Here is a 22368-nt window from a genome sequence, read left to right on the forward strand (position 1 = left end):
TCTACTACGCAACTTTATTCCTGTAGACTCGTGTTGGGCCTCCAAGCGCAGAGTTTTATAGGACAGTAGCAATTTTCCCTCAAGTGGATGACCTAAGGTTTATCAGCCCGTGGGAGGCGTAGAATGAAGATGGTTTTTCTCAAACAACCCTGCAACCAAATAACAAAAAGTCTCTTGTATCCCCAACACACCAAATACAATGACGAATTGTATAGGTGCACTAGTTCGGCGAAGAGATAGTGATAAAGGTGTACTAAAGATAGTAGATATTGATTTTTGTAATAAGAACAATAAAAACAACAAGGTAGCAATTGATAAAACGGAGCACAAACGGTATTGCAATGTTTGAAAATAAGGCCTAGGGTTCGTACTTTCACTAGTGCAATCTCTCAACAATGCTAATATAATTGGATCATATAACCATCCCTCAAAGTACGATGAAGAATCACTCCAAAGTTCCTATCTAGCGGAGAATATAAGAAGAAATTGTTTGTAGGGTACGAAACCACCTCGAAGCTATTCTTTCAAATGGATCTATCCAAGAGTTCGTACTAAAATAACAATAAATACGCAATTGTCATCACGGGTATTCATATGCAAGACATATATCAAGTTCCCTCAAATCCATAATAGTGTCCAATCCGATTAAACGAAATCTCAAAGGGAAAACTCAATTCATCACAACAAGATAGAGAGGGGAAAACCCTATATGATCCAACTATATTAATAAAGCCCGTGATACATCAAGATCGAGCCATCTCAAGAACACAAGAGAGAGAGAGAGAGATATTAAACACATAGCTACTGATACAAACCCTCAGCGCCGAGGATGGACTACTCCCTCCTCATCATGGTGGCCGCCGGGATGATGAAGATGGCCACCGGTGATGATTTCCCCCTCCCGGGGAGTGCCGGAGCGGGGTCTAGATTGTTTTTTCGTGCCTACAGAGACTTGCGGCGGCGAAACTTCTGATCTAGGGCTACCCCGAAGGGTTTTGGAATATTTGACGATTTATAGGACGAAGAGGGGGTGCAGGAAGCCACCGAGGTGGGCCCAATCCACCTGGGCCCGCTGGAACACTTAACAACACCTAAGTTAGATCATTGCCCCATCTTATGAAAACTGACTTGGAAACAAACGATGCAAGACATGCACTAAAGAGGCCATTCCAGTACGAATGTATGTGGGAAACAAAAGAAAACTTTGGACAGGTGTTAGAAGAAGTGTGGAGCTCGAGTCAGCCGGCCCATACTATTGCCGATTTAGCTACAAAATAAAGCTCAGCTGCAAAATTGCTGGCGCACTGGAGCTAGTCCTCCTTTGGTTCAGTCAGGCATGAATTACGTAAACTGCGGCAGCAACTGGCAGAATTGAGAGCAGCTCCAGACAGGGTGGGACCTAATGACGATGAGAAACGAGTGCAAGATCGCATGGTAGAGTTGTGACTCACGGAAGAGATCATGATGAGACAAAGGTCCCGTATACAATGGCTTGAGGAAGGGGACAACAATATACAGTTTTTTCAGAAGAAGGCGAGTGCGCGTCGAGAAAAGAATAACATTACAAAGTCATATCCAAAGATTAAAATCCTTGTTCTAATTACAGTGATAGGTGTGTTAACCATGCTTGTTCTTTTCTGGAGAAGGAGGAACAAGCCATGGAGAACGGTTCTTTGAGTTCTCATTTGTTTTCAAAGAGTTCGGCCATATTGGGCTGGGATCTCCGGTACCATATAGCACTTGGAACTCAAGAGGCTTGGCTTATCTGCATTCATTTGTTTTCAAAGAGTTCGGCCATATTGGGCTGGGATCTCCGGTACCATATAGCACTTGGAACTTCAAGAGGCTTGGCTTATCTGCATGAGGAATGCAAAGGGTGCATTATACACTGTGACATGAAGCCAGATAATGTACTTCTTGATGCAGAGTTCTACCCCAATATTACGGACTTCAGCATGGCCAAGCTTCTTGGTCGAGATTTCAGCAGGGCTTTGACAACAATGCGAGGGACCATTGCATATCTTGCACCGGAGTGGATATTGGGGCTACCGATCACACATAAGACCGATTTTTACAACTATGGTATGATGCTTCTTGAAATCATATTTGGTCGAAGGAATGCAGAGGAAATTAAGGAAGGAAGGAATGAAGGAGATGTTATGTGTCTGCTGGACTGTAGGTTAGAAGGCTAGTCAGATTTAGAGCATCTGAGTAGATCTTGGAGAATTGCATGCTGGTGTATTCAAGATGCTGAGCATGACAGGCCGGTGATGGGACCAGTTTTTCACATGCTGGAGAATGTCATGGATATCGAATACCCTCCTATTCCAAGATCTCTTGAAAATTATATTGGCATGGAGGATTGCTCTTACTCTGTGGAATATTCCAAGGTCAGTTGAACAGAATTCTACATATTCGTTGGATAGGCCGGCCTTAGTTATAAGGCCCAGTAGTTTATGTTTCTGTGTATATTCTGAAGTGTAGTGGTACACAGTAATATATATGTGGTGTGTCCTGTAATTTTAATAAAGCACACATGTCTTCACTTCATACTTTGCTGCACAACTTGTTTGCTAGGCTTGGACGTTTGTTTGTATTTATGTTTTTTAAATGATTCGAGGTTTGTATGTATGTATGTATGTATGTATGTATGTATGTCACCCACCTGATTACATGGTTGAGATGTGCATCGTCACCTGCCTTCTTTTTCTTCTGAATTTCATCTAAAAGACTGCATACTCTGTTTTGAGAAAAGCAGAGTACTCTGTTTTTGCAGTTCGGGCTCTCTTGTTACTCTCTCCTATTAACCCTTAAAAGGATTCATAAGTGCGCACAGCGACCTTTAAAAAATAATTGTGCCTACTCTAGAAATAAGTATGCATCAATGTATTGGCTAATAGCTTCTTGAGAAAGCCGCTAGAGGCAAACAAACTTCATTTGGGCATTCTGTTTACGTAAAAATATGTTGACTAGTACTCGCTCCGTCCCAAAATTCTTGTCTTAGATTTGTCTAAATACGGATGTATCAAGTCATATTTTATTATTAGATACATCCGTATCTAGACGAATGTAACACAAGAATTTTGGGACGGAGGGAGTATGTTCATGTTAAAGGCATGCACTTTTACAAGATTTAGAGCATGAATTTCCATGCATTATTTTCCAGGTATCGTAAGTTTGAAAGTACAAAAGAGAAATGGAGCTTATGCAGATCAAGGGAGCTGTTGGGTCTGTTTATATGTCACATGAATGAGTCTAGTACCCTGTTAAAGCCTTGCGGAGAAGCTAGAGGAATCTGGACATTATTTGAAAGGAATAACGAGAGTTTGTTCAACTGGATGGTCGCAGTATTGCTCCGCTGAGCATATGTGGTGGCATTTTGATCTCATGTAACATAAAAGACTTTCTGCTACCAAAGATTTTGCAAGCAGTTGGTTTGGCCCCATGATCTGCAAGCAGTAGCATCCTTGCCATAAAAAAGAGGCAAAATGTGCACCTAAGCATAACTAAAGGGCAAGAAAATGCAGAGTAAATGCCTAAACATTCAGATTCGTAGTAAATATAACATTAGCAGTAAAGAGATGCAGAAAGAATGTCGTAGCTTAGCATTCAATTTTACTATCTTCTCTTTTACCCGCAGTAGAGAGCTATGTATCTGGTAGTAGTACCGTCGACGCTCTGCTGATCGTAAAATTCAGTCTTTGCGGGTATGAAAGATCAATCTTTTTGTCTTGTTACAACTGAACCTACAAAACACAAGCGAATATTTGTTGAGTTGTGAACCAAGATGCCGCCATGCCATAATGGTTGAATTGTGTTAACAATTGTTTTGCTGGGTTGTAAGCTCCAAATTGCCAAGGGAACTTATAGACCTGCCATTTCAAGATATTAGGGTATGTCTACCTCATTTAGTTAACATCAACTAGTCTTGTGCACTCATCACGTCGACCATTGACCGACGACTCTAGAGTCTGGTTGACATGGTGGCAGGCGGCTACCCCAGCACCATGCTCCTCTGCCACCGGCAAAGGCTCCCCCGCCGCTGGCTAAGGCAACGGACGACAAGGCCACGGTGGAGCCTGCGACATCTGTTGAGGTTGCGGCTTTGGCGCTCCACTGATCATAAAATTCAGTCTTTGTAGGTATGGAAGATAAATCATTTTGTCTTGTTACAACTGAACTTGCAAAACACAAGTGAAGAATATATATTTATTGAGTTGTGAATGAAGTTCCTACCAAGGCATAATTGTTGAATTGTAAACAATTGTTTTGCTGGGTTGTAAGCTCATAATTGCCAGGGGAACTTCATCGATGGGTCTGCCATTGCAAGATGTTAGAATAAATCCGAGGCATACCGTCGATCATCCGAGGACCAAGCAATCACATGAGGCACGACACCGAGATTTGTTAACGAGGTGGAGTCATATTGAAGGTGGAGCTGGAGTCCGGAAGATTTCAATCGGTGCTGATTGAGGGGCTACAATGTAAGTCGACAGAGAGTCGAAGCCTATTCAGCGGGAAAAAGCGAGTGACACATAATTTGGACTGGAGCCCAATGGTCTGATGGAAGCGTGAAAATTATCATCGGTCGGTGATGATCGGTGGTACTCTACAGTGGGGCTGATGGGTGTGGTTTCGCGACCCTTGAGACTCGATCGGGACAGCGGAGGCTCGACGCGATAATAGCGACGAGGCGTGTGGTATGCACGGGACATGGAGACGGGCCAGGGTTCTGGTGGTCATACATGTGGTGAGACAACTGCGAATTTGACCCGAGATGACTACAAGCAATGATGAAATTCTTTCAGGTTTCAGACAGACTGTCAAGGAAGAGTGGTGGTGTTGAATTCAGGTAACTCTTATGTATGACACCCAATATGTAAGTTGTTCACTTTCACGTAGGTCAATGATCTGTGTGTGATGGCGTTGACGGATACTCTGAAAGTTGGGAGCACAAACTAGAGTAAGGGAAACTTAATTTTGCTCGAGCGTTGATTGTGGTCAAGAAATGAAGGGATTACAAGTTGCAGGTGGAGTCACATGGAGTAGCAGAGGTACTCACGGGATAAGCTCAAGTCCAATGTACATGGAAGTTTGATGCATTGACGAATTCAAGATAGTGGAAAATATTCGCTATGGTGAAGTTTGTTAGAGTTGTATCAAATATTGTGTACAAGATAGGTTATAATTAGACTCTGAGTAGTACTATGTTTAGATAGAACTAGCACATATGCCCGTGCATTGCAACGGGAAAAAATTGATGTGCTTCGCTGTGAAGCAAATGCCAGTTCTCACCAATTAGGTTGGCCAAGTAGGGATAATCTCGATGATGAAAATAATAATAGACCAATTGACAGTAGGGTTCTTTGGGCGGCCAATTGGAAACATGGGACATAAATTTAGTCAAGTGAGCAAGTGAACAACTCTATCTTCATATTCTTAGTTTATATACTGGAAATGCATCCGTATGTACTAATTGCTCTTGTAAAATTTGGTAATGTATCGAACAAAATCTGGCAACTACATTGAAGAATTTAACATGATAACTATATCAAAACAATCTCATAGAACCCATTTTTCAAACATGTACTATTAGCAACACATGCTCCATACTCAGTATGCAAGCTAGCGAGAAAGAGATGATGACAAGGGAGAAATAGGAATATAAAGTGGCTGAACAAGCTAATGCCGTTGGTCGATATTCGGTTCATGATGGTGGCAAGAGAGCCTCAATTATCAGATCGAGCTGAGGCTCACTATATGAACTCCAACGGCAGGGAATAGCAAAGTGACATGGAAAGTTTAGGCGTTATTCCCACGTCGAGGTGATGCGTGAGTTGGAAATATATAGTTCACGTTCATGGATACATAACATAATGTGTGTGGCCAGCGATAATAATAGGACGAGCGACAATGTCTAGGAGGTTTGCCGACATCTTGATGAATATATGGGTGAGAGTAATATATATATAATATAATATAAATTAAAATAAAATTAAAATTAGAATTAAATTAAGTTAAATATTATATATAATATAATATAATTAGGTATACATCAGTAAATGTGAAAGACAACTCACCGATTCTTCTGCTGAAACAGTATATACAATGTTACGGAAACTGTTTTGGACAACTCTAACTTGTAGAGAGCTCAGTGTGACCTTGCTGTGAAATAAAATGCAAGTATATATGCCAGAAATTGATGAACGAAGTAGCAGACTATAAATATTAGAATGATCAAGTCATATTTGGTCACTAATCCTGGGACCTATTACAGTACATAGAATATTTTTTCTAGCATCAGGCAAAGAATCTTGATGTGAGAAATTTAATCTACAGTGACGACCAACAACTCAATTTATCTGGGGATACATATAGTCAAACTGTCCAGTCACTAATGTACATACACTTCCAGTTGAAGGGGAATATAGAATTATACACCGAAGTGCAATCATTGTCGGCGTTGGTCTTGCCAGATTTCCTTGTAGGGTAGTACTCCCTCCATTCCAAAATATAGTGCGCCCACGCTTTCCGAGGTGCAACTTTGACCATAAATTTAACCAACGAGACCAACTGCGGCGGGAGAAAAAATTATATAATTGAAAACTTCTTTCGAATACGAATTCACTAATATAATTTTTGCTCCCGCCGCAGTCGGTCTTGGTAGTTAAATTTACCGTCAAAGTTAAAACACGTGGATAGAGGAAGCACTACATTATAGAATAGAGGGAGTATATCTCATCTACTGGACCTAGATCCTAGAACTTGACAGGGATTTTTGTCTGGCGGTGTCTCCTTGCCCCGCCTGATGAACTTGACTTGGAACGATTAGCTAGGAGCAAATCTAACTAAGCACCAAGTTCAAATCTGTGCCAATCAAATACGTAGCAAACCTCAACGAAGACCTACACTTGAAACGAAGCTACCATTTGGTGCCAAATCGAGTGTGGAAAACAATCGAAATTAACTTAGGAAGCGAAAACATTGAAACCACAGAAGTAGGTATCTAGGGATATATAATCAAAGGAGAACAGCCAGGGACGTGCAGCTAGCAGAGATTTGGATTTCGGCCGGAAAGAACGAAATCCCAGCGAAATTCGGCCATTTCGTTCAGGCCCGGTAGGTCTGTTTGCCAATCAAATTATTCGGCCTTATTTGGATTTTCGGCCCAACCTAGTGTTCGGCCCAGTCTGGATAACCCTTCAGGTGCAATAAAAGGCCTGGACCGAGCCAGAAACCCTAAGGGCTCATTTGGTTGTTGGGGATGAAAATGCCCGGGCAGTAAACCCCCAAGCGGGGATTTCCCTGCTCACATGGTATCCCTGTACAAACCATGAAAAATATCATGTTGCAGTTTGGATGCCGGAGGAGGGGAGAAGAAGGAGGACTGGAGGCCTATGATAGGGGGTTGTCGCTGGATGGAGACGGCGAAGACTCAGGCACCGCGTCCGTGGGTTTCCTCCCCGATCCCTGGAGACGTGGAAAACTGCCCTGTGGAAACAACACGGATCAGGATCCATAAACCCTGGTGAGCAAGCGACCAAATGCTCCTGCAGTTTTCCTCAGGCCGACTTTGCCCCATGGGCGGGCGATTTGATAATTTGCCACCCCTTACTTCCCCCTTTCACAATTTGCCACCCATTGTTTCAATGACGGGTGGGCCCGGACCTCACCTGTCATTCTCAGGGGAGGGGGGGGACAAATTATGAAAGAGGGAGGTAAGAGGTGGCAAATTATCAAATTTGCCCCCATGGGCTGTACGCCCCGGTTTTGGACGGGGATCCCCGACTCCCCAAGGATCATGTCGAACCAAACAAGCCCAAAAAGTAATGACATTTCCCCACTTCTTTGCTCTCAGCGGCGGCTGCCTCATCCTGTAGCGTGTCGCCGACGGCAACAATTTCAAGGCGCTGGCTCCAAGATGGAGTGTCGCTCTCGTCCACGGCGGCAGCCTACCTACGTGGTTGATTGGGGAACGGGCACGTTTTGTCCGGCCGGGCGGCCGGATGGGGACGCGATGCAGGTGTTGTCTGGGCAGCCTGATTGATTTCTAACTCACGAGGAATCCTGCTAGTTGAATTATTTGGGACTCGTGGATGGATAGTTAAATCGTTGTATTCCTCTTTGATTTTCTTTATTTCCTTTGTTGAGGGATTTCAATTTCCTGCACAAATTCATTCTTTTTTGTTCAAATTTCGTTAAAAAATTCAAATTTTGGATTGCCTTTTTCGTCTGAGATTTTCCGAAAAAAGTTTGAAAAAACGAATTACGCCCAAGGGCGGTAAAATTTGCAAAACGAAATCCAAATCCTTGGCAGCTAGTGAAGCAAAACAGCGTGAGCCATGAGGAAAACTCTGTAATTGGCCGCCACAGCGTCCACGAGGCTTCTTCGTTTTTTTGTCGATCCGCCGTTGTTGGCATTAGTTTCTCTTGTATTTTCTCTTTCTTTTCTTTTGGACGTGACTGTGCTGTTTCCGCCCCAGCACCTATCGTTGGTTGTTTGGTTGGTTGCTTTGTATACAAATCGGGGGAAACCCTTTTTCGGAAAACTCTGTAATTGGCCGCCACAGCGTCCTGATCAAGCTTGCTCCGATGCCCGGGCTTGAACTCTTCCATGGAGAGAAGATCCATCTCGTAGTGGTGTTCCACGACCTAAATCACAAACATACGGTGTTGGCTTGTTTGTGCGGTAGAGCCGCGTCGTGCCGCTAGAGCGATAGCCATGGAGGAGCAGAACTGACGGAAGCACAGGGGAGGCCAGGTGCAGGGGTTGCATCACCGGGAAGTGGCCGCTGTCGTCGGCCATTGTGCATGTAGGAGCGACGAGCTATGTGATGTCGGGCAAGCGTGACTACCTGATCCGCCGCTCCGCGCACCAGTGCCACTAGCAGCTTCGAAAGGTCGACCGGGTCGGCCCAGTCTATGGCAGGCTGTCCGGCTCAGCGCTGTCTCGTCGTCCTGTGGCGTCGTCCACCGCGGCGACCAATTGCAGCCCCCTGTTTGTGGATCATAGGTAGGAGCCCCCGACGACAGCCTTCAAGTGTCGCCGTCCCACATGGCGAGCCAGCGGAGCTCCTTGTTGGCGCCAGCGTGCTCTGTGGCGTCAGGTCCTCGACCCCGGTGGTGCAGCTCCTCGAGTGGATTTATTTTCCAATCGATGGCGTCTTTCATGGAGTTTTCTATCTAATTTAATTTAATGACGGGTGCCAATGGCGTTTTGTGATGTGTGCTAACCAACAACATGTCCCCTCCCCTAAAAAGACAACGTGTGCTAATCTAGTTTTAACTTTATATAGCTATCGATTCCAGGTTTTCCATCATGTGCACGTCCTTCCGTGTCCAATCTCTTTACGTACCTAGCGCTCGGGTTGACATGATTTTTTTTCCCCTCCAATCTCTTAAATGTACCTTGAGTGTCTGTTGGGGATTTTATTCTTTTTTAAATCTCAGTCATTAATTTTTATGGTTTATACAAACCGAACGAATATAAAGGGATGACGTATAAAGAATTATGAAAGTCTCCGTCCTTTAATATTAGGTAAAGATATGAAGTCGTGTCCTAGTAAGACACTTGTATCCTAGGTCTCTTATATACACAATAGTACTCAGAGTCCAACTGTAACCTATCTTATAAATAATATTCGAAACAACTCTAACACAAGATATAAACGTACTCCTATGTCTAATTCACTTAGTTAAGTCCACTCGTTGCCGACGACCGATGACTGACGACTCTAGAGTCTGTTTGACTAGGCGAGAGCTCCGCACGTAAACAAAAACATAAAGAATTATTACACATTTTTAAAATACGCGTATATTAGTGGACGATGTGATCTCTGATTCTCTGCTATCCTGAACCGTGTATATTGCCGATCGGTTACTTACTTTTATTGTCGTAGTAGAAACTTCCACAAAATATAACCACTTCCTTCCAACTAAGATATACTACTATTAAGCATATGTCTACCTCAATAGCCGACGACCTGCTTGACTCAACAGAGTATATTTATGAGCCCAGCTCCGTTGGTCACTCCCCAGTGTTGTCGATCGACGGAGAGGAAAGCGCCATGGTACTTCCCACAAAATTAATATTGTCGACCATCCACCTTGTGCTCCTGGGCGTCCTCCTCCTGCTGGTCGGCACATCGAGCTTGCATTTCAGCTCCGACGACCAAGCCACCCTCCTAGCTATCAAGAAACAGTGGGGAAACCCCTGGCAGCTTGTATCATGGGACCCCGTCACCAACGCCGCCACTGTAAATGGACCGGCGTGGTCTGCGGTGGTGGACGCGCCAAGGCCCTGACAAACAATTGGCATAATTCACCATATCAATCTTGTCCGGTTATTTGGTTTTTGTGCCGAAGGGCTGAAAAGGGTTTTAGTATCTGAGTACATGGAGAATGGTTTTTTGAGTTCTCATTTGTTTTCAAAGAGTTTGACCGTATTAACGTGGGATCTCCGGTACCATATTGCACTTGGAACCGCAAGAGACTTGGCTTATCTACATGAGGAATACACAGAATGCATTATACATTGTGACATGAAGTCAGACAATGTACTTTTTTTTTAGAAATGGAGGACTTCCGGCCTCTGCATCTGGACGATGCATGCAGCCACTTTATTAATTATTCACATAAGACCTTACAAAGTCATACAACAGTAAGTCTGAAGCCACCGTCTAGGCAACAAAAGTGTCGCTACTCCTATCCAAATGATGAAGGGATGCTGATAGTCTAGGCCTAGTACCAAACAGACCTCGCAGCCATACCTAACATCTAAGACCTGAGGTCCCAACCAGGACGCCTGCCGGGTATGGGCACCCACCAGTTCGGCGTGCTTCTCAACCAGGACGCCTGCCGGGTATGAGGCCGCCACAGCCATCTACCACCAATCCATCTTCAGAGCTGTACTGCTGCATGAACCTTGCCCGGTCTAGCTGCCGCCGACACCACCACGACGCCAGACAGCGTCGACCTCCTACGCGAGTCCATCATCGCACATCAGACGCCTAATCTCTAGAGCGCTGTGCCATCGAGATCCGCCACCATCAATGTGTGTGATGAAGCACCGCTCCTCCTCCTGTCACCTCCAGCCATCACTTGCTCCAAAACGATGCCCCTATGAGGGAACGCGCTAAGCCATCATCGTCCGAACCGGGAGACCCAGATCTAGGGTTTCCCCCCAAGCATCCCGAGCCTGATGAAGCAAACTGCAACGACGATGCCTCGACAAGGGAACGACATCTAAGACGCCGCCATCGTTCGCCATGACCGTAGTCGGCGCGATTTTCATCGGCAGTTGCTCCACCAGACGTGCGCCGCCAGCGTCGCTGATCCCTTCAACCGAAGTGAACTCCAAAACGATGCCCTAAAGAGGGGTTACTACGCAAAAGCACTGCCATCGCTCGATCCCAAGGAGATCTAGGGTTTCCCACAGAGTTGCCCGTGCTTTCAAGGACCAGACAAGGGAAAAATCTCTACGGATCCGCCTAGCTGCCGACGAGCCGCACCCACCACCGCGCCGACGGCAATCCAGCGACCAAGGCCCTCGCCTGGACCCAGATCCGACCGTGCCGCCGTGAACCCATCTGGTCACGCCGCCGCCGTCCTCGGCGACCGCGAGGTACCAGACCATGAAGCCGCCTGCCGCGGGGGAAGAGAACCGCCGAAGCGCCGCCACCACCCGCCGTGGCGTCCGGCCCGGCGCCACGCTCCGGCCCGCGCCAGCCCCACACGAGCAGGAGACCCACGAGTCCTCGCCACCGGCGGCGACAGCAAGGCTTCGCCTGGCCGTGCCCCAAGATTGTGGACTTCGGCATGGCCAAGCTTCTAGGTTGAGATTTCAGCAGGGCTTTGACAACCATGCGAGGGACCATTGGATATCTTGCACCCGAGTGGATATCAGGGTTACCGACCACAGATAAGACTGATGTTTACAGCTATGGCATGACTCTTCTTGAAATCATATCTGGTCAAAGGAACTCAGAGAAAATCAAGGAAGGAAAGTTTACATACTTTCCCATCTTAGTGGCAATCAAGGTGAATGAGGGAGATGCTATGTGTCTGCTGGACAGTAGGTTGGAAGGCCAGGCAGATGTAAAGCAGCTGAGTAGAGCTTGCAGAATTGCATGCTGGTGCATTCAAGATGCCGAGGATCCCAGGCCAATGATGGGACAAGTTGTTCACATGCTCAAGAATGTCATGGATGTCGAAATTCCTCCTATTCCAAGGTCACTTGAAAACTATATTGGAATGGAGGATTGCTCTTACTCTGTGGAACCAGATAACTTGTTGTAAATTCTACATGTTTTTTTATTGCGGGTAATTCTACATGTTTGTTGGATAGGTCGGCCCAGTAGTTAATGTGAACGACAAGAATAAATATGCGGTGTGTCCTGTAGCACATGTCTTCACTTTACAGTTTGTTGAATAACTTATTTCCGAGGCTTGGAGGTTTGTTTGTATTTATGTTTTCCTTTTAAAAGGATTCGAGGTTTGTTTGTATGTATCTATGTTATCCACCTGATTACGAGGTTGAGATGTGCATCATTGTCTGCCTTCTTCTTTTGAATTTCATTTGAATGACTGTGTACTCTGCTTTTGAATAGCAGAGCACTCTGTTTTTGGAGTTCCAGCTCTCTTGTGACTCTCTGCTGTTAACCTTTAGAAAGATACCTAAGTGCGCACAGTGACCTCTAAAAAAGAATTGTACATAGTGTAGAAATAAGTATGCTTCAATGTTTTGGCTAATAGCTGCTCAAGAAAGCCGCCGGAGCTAAGCAAACTTCATTTGGGCATTCTGTTTATACGTCACCTGAATCATTATAATTTTTGTACATAAAAATCTGCAGACTAGTATGTTCATGTCAAAGGGCATCCACTTCTACAAGATTCAGGGCGTAAGCTTTCCAGGTATTATTTTCCAGGTATCATCAGTGTGAAAGTGCAAAAGCGACAATGGAGCTTACTGCTGATCATGGGAGCTGCTGGGTTTATATGTCACCTGAATCATTCTGGTGACCTTTGAGGGAAGCCTTATGCAGAAGCTAGAGGAGTCTGGACATTATGTCCGAAGAATAACGAGAACTTGTTCAACTGGATGGACGCAACATCGATCCGCTGAGCATATGCGGCGGTATTTTGATCTCTTGGAACATAGGAGACAGGCCTCATGAAGCGTATGAGGAAGTTACGGCTGCCAATGATGATTGGATGCAGAAGCGCTTTCTGCTACCAAAGATTTTGTACCTCAAAATATTTTTTTGGCAAGCTGTGCACCCAAGCTTATCTAAAAGGAGCAAGCGACAACTCCTTCATGTTCAGCGCCATCAGCAGTAAACTGACGCATTAAGAATATACTCCCTCCGTTCCTAAATATTTGTCTTCCTAAATATTCATGTAATTGTGTGAAATGGCGATTGTAAGCCAACTATGTATCTCTTTCCCTTATGTATTACATGGGTTGTGTGAAGATTACCTCACTTGCGACATTGCTTTCAATGCGATTATGCCTTTAAGTCGTGTTTCGACACGTGGGAGATATAGCCGCATCCCGGGCGTTACACCGCGCCTGGCCTTGCACCTGGTCGGTTTGGCCCCGACACGCGCTGCTACGCACGGCGCCCATCACGGCAGGATACGTGCGCTGATTCCCGTGTAGATTCCGCTGCAGATCCTGTCCCGCCGACTCAATCACTGGCAAATCATGAGCCCCATGCTGGATCGGGATCCTCTGCGGCGCCTTCCTCTTCAGCGTCACGCGCCGGCCACAGAAGATCCGGTCTGCATGTCCTCGCCCAGTGGGCCTGCGGCTGTTCCTGGCGCTGGATCTTCTGCGGATCCTTCTTCACCACCCCGCACTAGGCTTCAGAAGGGAGTAACTCAACCCAAAAATTACAAGTCTTTAGCAAAGTTTGGACTTGCTTGTGTCTCACATGAACCAGATATACCACACACTGTTGCAGAAGCTCTAGGCGATCCAAAGTGGCAGAAGGCTATGGAAGATGAATACATGGCGCTTCACAAAAATAAAACTTGGCACTTAGTTCCAGCACGTCAAGGCAAAGGTAAAAATGTTATAGATTGTAAATGGGTCTTCAGAATTAAAAAGAAATCCAATGGCACCATAGATCGTTATAAGGCTAGACGAGTTGCAAAAGGTTTTTAGCAAAGGTACGGTCAAGACTACGAGGATACTTTTAGTCCTGTCATAAAGGCTGCTACTATTCGTCTTGTTTTGTCTATTGCCGTATCCAGAGGATGGAGTCTACGCCAGCTAGATGTACAGAACGTGTTTCTTCATGGTGCTCTGGAAGAGGAAGTGTTCATGAAACAACCTCCTGGGTTTGAAAACAGACAAAAAACCCCTCCACATATGCAAGCTTGACAAGGCTCTATATGGATTAAAACAAGCTCCTAGAGCATGGTATTCTCCGTTGAGTTCAAAGCTTCAAGGACTTGGGTTTGCACCTTCCAAGTCTGACACCTCGCTGTTTATTTTCAACAAGTCAAATACATCTATATTTGTACTCATATATGTTGATGATATTATTGTCACAAGCTCATCTGATGAAGCTATTTCGGCACTGCTCAAGGATTTGAACTCTGAGTTTCCTCTTAAGGATCTAGGAGACTTGCACTACTTCCTTGGCATTGAAGTAAAAAAGAAACGAAGATGAGCTTCACCTGTCCCAAGAGAAGTATGCAACTGATCTTGTGGCAAGAGCAGGGTTGCAAGGTTGCAAGGCAGCTCCAACACCTCTATCCAGCTCCGAGAAATTATCCTTAACAGAAGGGAAACTCTTGAAACAAGAGGACAGCACCAGGTACAGAAGTATGGTTGGTGCACTGCAATATTTAACTCTGACTAGGCCTGATATTTCTTTTGCTGTGAACAAAGTATGTCAGTTTCTTCATGCACCCACTACAGTACATTTGACAGCTGCAAAACTCATACTTAGATATGTCAAGAACACTTTCAGTGTTGGACTCACCTTCACCAAGTCACCATCAACACTTGTCAGTGCCTTTTCTGACTCTGATTGGGCAGGTTGCCTTGATGACAGAGGCTCAACAGGCGGTTTTGCAGTGTTCTTTGGTCCAAATTTAATCTCATGGTGTGCTAAGAAACAAGCTACTGTGTCTAGATCCAGCACAGAAGCAGAATACAAAGCACTAGAAAATGCTACTGCAGAAATTATTTGGGTTCAGTCATTACTGAAAGAGCTTGGGATACATAGTAAACAAGCTCAATGCTTATGGTGTGACAATCTGGATGCCACCTATCTTTCTGCTAACCCAATATTTCATGCAAGAACAAAACATATCGAAATAGATTTTCATTTTGTCAGAGAAAGAGTTGCAGAAAAAAAGTTGGATATTCGGTTCATTCGATCTCAAGATCAAGTTGCAGATAGCTTCACTAAAGCTTTGCCTGCCAGAAGTTTTGAAGAATTTAAGCGTAATCTCAACTTGTCCAAGTTGTGATTATGGGAGGGTGTTAAACGATACGATGTTCAGGTCCAAGGGGCGCTCCACGCACCGGTTTAGTTGAGATAAGTTTCGGTTTAGGATAGTTAGAGTATATGGTTGTAATCTGTTTATGTTTTTGCTATGTTCACATGCTTGCAATTGTATTTTCCGATCCCTTTTTGCTCATGGTCACTAAGGGACTTTTGTTAAGTGCTTTGAGTAGCTTCATTCCATGCCTTGCTTTTCCATGTTAAGTTCCTGTAGCATGTAGTTTTCATGCTCTAAAGTGTGCTTCCTGATGATAAATTTCAGACTTGTGTTAATCTCACTAAGTCTGAAACCTGTTATCATTTGCACTTTTGCCATGCTTGTTTGAACCTGCTATTGAGTGAATTAGCCATAGCTCAGTGTTTATCTTTTGTCAAGCATCTTGAGTGGATCCCTGCCATGTATTTTTTGTCATGTTTGAGTGTTGTAGCATATTTATCTTGATGCATTTAGATGGCTACTTGTTGTTTATCGCAGACCGGTGCCATATTTGTTTTGCTTGCCATTTCCAAACCGTGCATCCGATTCCGGTGATCTTTATATTGATTTCAACCGAAACCACCTCACCTTTCCAGTGGCACTCTTGGATTCCCAAGTTGAGGCCAGGTTCAATCATTCATTTCCAAATCATGCATATGCATCACATACCGCATCCTGCATATCATACCATGTTCGTGTGTTGGTTGTTTACTATGTTGTGTGTTTCTTTCCGGTGTTGCTTCTTCGGGTTGGTTCCGATAACGTCGCGTTTGTGAGGACCCGTTCGACTACATCCATTTGTCTTCTTCATGGACTCGTTCTTCTTACTTGCGGGATTTCAGGCAAGATGACCATACCCTCGAAATCACTTCTATCTTTGCTTGCTAGTTGCTCGCTCTTTTGCTATGCCTATGCTGCGATACCTACCACTTGCTTATCATGCCTCCCATATTGTTGAGCCAAGCCTCTAACCCACCTTGTCCTAGCAAACCGTTGTTTGGCTATGTAACCTCTTTGCTTAGCCCCTCTTATAGCGTTGTTAGTTGCAGGTGAAGATTGGAGCTTGTTCCATGTTTGGAACATGGTTATTTGTTGAGATATCACAATATCTCTTATTTAATTAATGCATCTATATATTTGGTAAAGGGTGGAAGGCTCGGCCTTATGCCTGGTGTTTTGTTCCACTCTTGCCGCTCTAGTTTCCGTCATATCGGTATTATGTTCCCGGATTTTGCGTTCCTTACACGGTTGGGTTATAATGGGAACCCCTTGACAGTTCACCTTGAATAAAACTCCTCCAGCAAGGCCCAACCTTGGTTTTACCATTCGCCACCTAGCCTTTTCTTTCCCTTGGGTCGGCCAGCCCAAGGGTCATCTTTATTAAACCCCCCGGGCTAGTGCTTGTCTAAGTGTTGGTCCAACCCAGAGCGCCGTGCGGGGCCATTCCTTGGCAACTTGGGTTACGTTGGCTCCCATACGCTTAGCTTATCCGGTGTGCCCTGAGAATGAGATATGTGCAACTCCTATCGGGATTTGTCGGCACAGCGGGTGGTCTTGCTGGACTTGTTTTACCATTGTCGAGGATGTCTTGTAACCGGGATGCCGAGTCTGATCGGATTGTCTTGGGAGAAAGAATATCCTTCGTTGATCGTGAGAGCTTGTGATGGGCTAAGTTGGGACACCCCTACAGGGATTTGAACTTTCGAAAGCCGTGCCCACGGTTATGGGAAGATGGGAATTTGTTAATGTCCGGTTGTAGAAAACCTGAAGTTGATCTTAATTAAAATACACCAACCGCGTGTGTAACCGTGATGGTCTCTTCTCGGCGGAGTCCGGGAAGTGAACACGGTGTTGGAGTAATGCTTGACGTAGGTTGTTCTAGGATCACTTCTGGATCATAGTTGTTCGACCGTGCTTTTGCCTTCTCTTCTCGCTCTCATTTGCGTATGTTAGCCACCATATATGCTAGTCGCTTACTGCAGCTCCACCTCATACCTTTTACCCTTCCTATAAGCTGAAATAGTCTTGATCGCGAGGGTGCGAGATTGCTGAGTCCCCGTGACTCACAGATACTTCCAAAAACCAGTTTGGAGGTGCCGATGTTACCGAGCAGGTGACACAACCAAGCTCAAGGAGGAGCTCGTTGAAGATCTTGTCCTTTGTGTTGTTCCGTTTCCAGATGATCAGTAGTGGAGCCCAGTTGGGGTCGATCGGGGATCTGTGTAGCATTGGGGTAGTCTTCTTTTATTTTGGTTCCGTAGTCGGACCTTGATTGTATCTGGTTGATGTAATGCTTTATTCATGTAATTGTGTGGAGTGGCGATTGTAAGCCAACTATGTGTCTCTTTCCCTTATGTATTACATGGGTTGTGTGAAGATTACCTCACTTGCGACATTGCTTTCAATGCGGTTATGCCTCTAAGTCGTGCTTCGACACGTGGGAGATATAGCCGCATCGAGGGCGTTACACCGCACCTGGCCCCGCACCTGGTCGGTTTAGCCCCGACATGCGCTGCTACGCTCGGCGCCCATCACGGCAGGATACATGCGCTGATTCCCATGTAGATCCCGCTGCAGATCCTGTCCCGCTGACTCAATCATTGGCAAATCATGAGCCCCATGCTGGATCGGGATCCTCTGCGGCGCCTTCCTCTTCAGCGTCACGCGCCGGCCACAGAAGATCCGGTCTGCATGTCCTCGCCCAGTGGGCCTGCGGCTATTCCTGGCGCTGGATCTTCTGCGGATCCTTCTTCACCACCCCGCACTAGGCTTCAGAAGGGAGTAACTCAACCCAAAAATTACAAGTCTTTAGCAAAGTTTGGACTTGCTTGTGTCTCACATGAACCAGATATACCACACACTGTTGCAGAAGCTCTAGGCGATCCAAAGTGGCAGAAGGCTATGGAAGATGAATACATGGCGCTTCACAAAAATAAAACTTGGCACTTAGTTCCAGCACGTCAAGGCAAAGGTAAAAATGTTATAGATTGTAAATGGGTCTTCAGAATTAAAAAGAAATCCAATGGCACCATAGATCGTTATAAGGCTAGACGAGTTGCAAAAGGTTTTTAGCAAAGGTACGGTCAAGACTACGAGGATACTTTTAGTCCTGTCATAAAGGCTGCTACTATTCGTCTTGTTTTCTCTATTGCCGTATCCAGAGGATGGAGTCTACGCCAGCTAGATGTACAGAACGCGTTTCGTCATGGTGTTCTAGAAGAGGAAGTGTTCATGAAACAACCTTCTGGGTTTGAAAACAAACAAAACCCCCTCCACATATGCAAGCTTGACAAGGCTCTATATGGATTAAAACAAGCTCCTAGAGCATGGTATTCTCCGTTGAGTTCAAAGCTTCAAGGACTTCGGTTTGCTCCTTCCAAGTCTGACACCTCGCTGTTTATTTTCAACAAGTCAAATACATCTATATTTGTACTCATATATGTTGATGATATTATTGTCACAAGCTCATTTGATGAAGCTATTTCAGCACTGCTCAAGGATTTGAACTCTGAGTTTCCTCTTAAGGATCTAGGAGACTTGCACTACTTCCATGGCATTGAAGTAAAAAGAAATGGAGATGAGCTTCACCTGTCCCAAGAGAAGTATGCAACTGATCTTGTGGCAAGAGTAGGGTTGCAAGGCAGCTCCAACACCTCTATCCAGCTCCGAGGAATTGTCCTTAACAGAAGGAAACTCTTGAATCAAGAGGACAACACCAGGTACAGAAGTATGGTTGGTGCACTGCAATATTTAACTCTGACTAGGCCTGATATTTCTTTTGCTGTGAACAAAGTATGTCAGTTTCTTCATGCACCCACTATAGTACATTTGACAGCTGCAAAACGCATACTTAGATATGTCAAGAACACTTTCAGTGTTGGATTCACCTTCACCAAGTCACCATCAACACTTGTCATTGCCTTTTCTGACTCTGATTGGGCAGGTTGCCTTGATGACAGAGGCTCAACAGGCGGTTTTGCAGTGTTCTTTGGTCCAAATTTAATCTCATGGTGTGCTAATAAACAAGCTACTGTGTCTAGATCCAGCACAGAAGCAGAATACAAAACACTAGCAAATGCTACTGCAGAAATTATTTGGGTTCAGTCATTACTGAAAGAGCTTGGGATACATAGTAAACAAGCTCAATGCTTATGGTGTGACAATCTGGATGCCACCTATCTTTCTGCTAACCCAATATTTCATGTAAGAACAAAACATATCGAAATAGATTTTCATTTTGTCAGAGAAAGAGTTGCAGAAAAAAAGCTGGATATTCGGTTCATTCGATCTCAAGATCAAGTTGCAGATAGCTTCACTAAAGCTTTGCCTACCAGAAGTTTTGAAGAATTTAAGCGTAATCTCAACTTGTCCAAGTTGTGATTATGGGAGGGTGTTAAACGATACGATGTTCAGGTCCAAGGGGCGCTCCACGCACCGGTTTAGTTGAGATAAGTTTCGGTTTAGGATAGTTAGAGTGTATGGTTGTAATCTTTTCATGTATATCTTATCTCTACTTTTCTTGTACCTCAAGATGTAATCTCAACAAACTTGTATGCTTATCAGGGATATGCCCCTGCCTATATTAACACGAAAACCGTCGCCTCGAGAGAGGTACGACGTTCTCCGCTGTTTTACACTCGGCGACTCGGACTCCTAACCTCGCGATGTGGTCGTGTGTGGACCGGTGATGGGAGATCCATGCGTAGTAGATCTTAGATGCTGGAGATCAAACATCACACACAGCCGGAGTAGCAAAGGGCGAATGGGGTTATCATTTCTGAAAAAACAACAGTCAAAATTTGATTGTTCATCAATGCAATTTTATACCAGCTAAAGGATCCATTAATGCATATTCCCACGTAGCCCCCCGCCCCCCTTCAGGGCCTGGCCTGGTCCATCCGTTTCAAAATGAACTATAATCACGACACTTATTTTGGAAAGGAGCGAGTAGTAGCTAGCATCTCTTCAGTATTAGATGCTATGTATCTTTCCAGGTTTTTTGGAGACCAGAGAGCTATGTATCTGGTAGTAGTAGTGTTGACACTCTGCTGATCCTAAAATTCAGTTGATGTAGCCATGGAAGAGCAATCATTTTGTGTTGTTACAACTGAACTTGCAAAACACAAGCAAAAAATATATATTTGTTTAGTTGTGAACGAAGTTCCTGCCAGGGCATAGTGGTTGAATTGCGAACAATTGTTTTGCTGGGTTGTAAGCTCTAAATTGCCAAGGGAACTTCATGGATGGATCTGCCATTTAAAGATACTAGAGGATATGCGGCGTGGTCTGCGGCGGCGGACGCTCCGAGGCTGTCACAGGGATATCCTTGACGAAGCTCAACCTTACCGGCAAGGTGCCGGAGTCTCTGTGCGACCTGCCTAGCCTTAGCCGCCTCGACCTTTCTTACAACAGCCTCACCGGCGGGTTCCCTGGCGCCCCGCTCTACGCCTGCTCCCAGCTCCACTTCCTCGACCTCTCCAACAACGGCTTCCACGGGGTCCTTCCACATGACGTCAGCCGTCTGTCGCCGGCGATGGAGCACCTCAACCTTTCGACCAATCAGTTCCGCGGCACCGGCAGCAGTGGCCGGGCTGCCCGGGCTGAGCCGCTGAGGTCGCTGCTTCTTGACAACAACCAGTTCACCGGAGCGTACCCAGCGGCCGAGATAAGCAAGCTCGCCGGGCTTGAGCAGCTGACACTTGCCTTGAACCCATTTGAGCCGGCGCCAGCACCGCTGGAGTTCAGCAAGCTGACCAACCTGAGCTACCTTTGGATGTCCAGCATGAACATGAACATGACTGGCGAGATCCCGAAGGTCTACTCAAGCCTGGCGAACCTCCAGCTGATCGCCGTGAATAATAACAACCTCACCAGCGAGATCCCAGCGTGGCTCTGGCAGCACAAAAAGCTCAAGTACGTGTACCTATACAACAATACAGTCACCGGCGAACTGGCACGCGAAATCACGATGGTGAATTTGATAGGGCTTGATGTATCATCGAACCAGCTCACCAGAGAAATACCAGAAGACATTGGTAACCTCAAGAACCTGACCATACTGTTCATGTACACCAACCAGCTCACCGGCACCATTCCAGCAAGATTAGCAATGCTACCCAATCTCAGAGACATCAGACTATTTGAAAACAAGCTCTCCGGTGAGCTCCCGCCAGAGCTTGGGAAGCACTCGCCGCTCGGAAACCTTGAGGTCTGCAACAACAACCTCTCTGGCCCACTCCCGGAGTCACTTTGCGGCAACGGAAAGCTCTACAACATCGTCGTATTCGACAATCGCTTCTCTGGTGAGCTCCCAAAGAATCTCGGTGACTGCGTCCTGCTGAACAACGTCATGCTCTATAACAACTGCTTCTCAGGCGAGTTCCCGGCAAAGATATGGTCATTTCCGAAGTTGACCACCGTGAAGATACAGAACAATGATTTCACCGGAGTTTTGCCAGCCAAGATAGGTGAGAACATCTCACTGATTGAGATGGGGAACAACAAGTTCTCTGGCTCTTTGCCAACATCAGCAACGGGGCTGGTCATGTTCAATGCGGAGAACAACCTGCTCTCGGGTGAGCTATGGTCCGACGTGAGCAAGTTTGGCAACCTTAGGCAGTTGGTGTTGCGTGGCAACCAACTAACAGGTTTCATACCATGAATCATATCAACACGAGTGAATTTGTTGCCCAAGCGCAGTAGTCTCTGATAGACCCACTTGGATCGTGTAGGCTAGATCTTTCCGGTAACCTATCTTCCTTGGGTGCGGAAGAGCTCGATCCAGAGCCGGCCATGGTGATGTAGGGGCCGGTGATCGCAGAGGGATCGAGATGGAGAGGTGGCAGTGGTGCTTCCCGTGAGCACTGCGAT

At 45.5% G+C, this 22368-nt stretch overlaps 3 pseudogenes; all 3 read left to right on the forward strand.

The window, feature by feature from the left end:
- Positions 1-1658: 1658 nt before the first annotated feature.
- Positions 1659-2399, forward strand: LOC147957056 (G-type lectin S-receptor-like serine/threonine-protein kinase At2g19130 pseudogene; annotated as a pseudogene).
- A 7668-nt stretch (positions 2400-10067) lies between these two features.
- Positions 10068-22159, forward strand: LOC147957057 (uncharacterized; annotated as a pseudogene).
- On the forward strand, positions 10308-12504 carry LOC147957058 (G-type lectin S-receptor-like serine/threonine-protein kinase At2g19130 pseudogene; annotated as a pseudogene).
- Positions 22160-22368: the final 209 nt, after the last annotated feature.

Source organism: Triticum urartu, chromosome 7A, assembly GCF_056163025.1.
Source record: "Triticum urartu cultivar PI428250 chromosome 7A, HENAU_Tu73, whole genome shotgun sequence".
NCBI lineage: Eukaryota > Viridiplantae > Streptophyta > Magnoliopsida > Poales > Poaceae > Triticum > Triticum urartu.